The sequence below is a fragment of the Schistocerca piceifrons genome, chromosome 1 (genome assembly GCF_021461385.2).
Source record: "Schistocerca piceifrons isolate TAMUIC-IGC-003096 chromosome 1, iqSchPice1.1, whole genome shotgun sequence".
Classification (NCBI taxonomy): Eukaryota; Metazoa; Arthropoda; class Insecta; order Orthoptera; family Acrididae; genus Schistocerca; species Schistocerca piceifrons.
In genome coordinates, this window is record NC_060138.1 from 203,717,046 (window position 1) to 203,718,041 (window position 996).

The window sequence follows — 996 nt, forward strand, 5'->3', positions numbered from 1 at the left end:
ATACAAATGTCAACACTGGCCAATGACATTGTAATTCTTTCAGAGACAGCAAAGAACTTGGAAGAGCAGCTGAATGTACAGTTTCTCGAAAGGAGGATATAAGACGAATGTTAACAAAAGCAAAACACAAGATAATGGAATGTAGTCGAATTAAATCAGGTGATGCTGAGGGAATTAAGATTAGGAAATGATGCACTTAAAGTAGTAAATGAGTTTTGTTACTTGGGCACCAAAATGGCTGATTATGACTGAAGTAGAGAGGACAAGACATGTATACTGGCAACAGCATGAGAAGTGTTTCTGAAGAAGAGAATACTGAATATACATTTTAAAAGCGGAAAATAGTAGCAAAAGGATAGTTGCTACTCACCATGTAGTGGAGATGCTGAATCGCAGACAGGCCCAACAAAAAGTCTGTCAGGAAATAAGCTTTCGGCCAACAAGGCTCTCCATGCTACTGTATCCTGTGCAAGCTTCTTCATCTCCCAGTACTTACTACTCCACCCTGCATCCTTCTGAATCTGCTTAGTGTATTCATCTCTGGATCTCCCTCTATGATTTTTACGCTCCATGCTGCCCTCCAATACAAAATTGGTGATCACTTGATGCCTCAGAACATATGGTACCAACCAATCCCTTCTTCTAGTCAAGTTGTGCCACAAATTTCTCTTCACTCCAGTTCTATTCAGTACTTCCTCATAAGTTACGTGATGTACCCATCTAATCTTCAGCGTTTTTCTGTAGCACCACACTTCGAAAGCTTCTATTCTCTTCTTGTCCGAACTATTTATCGTCCATGTTTCACTTCCATACATGGCTACACTCCATACAAATACTTTCGGAAGCGACTTCCTGACACTTAAATCTATACTAGGTGTTAACAAATTTCTCTTCTTCAGAAACACTTTCCTTGCCATCACCAGTCTACATTTTATATCCGCTCGACTTCGACCATCATCAGCTATTTTGCTCCCCAAATAGCGAAACTCATCTACT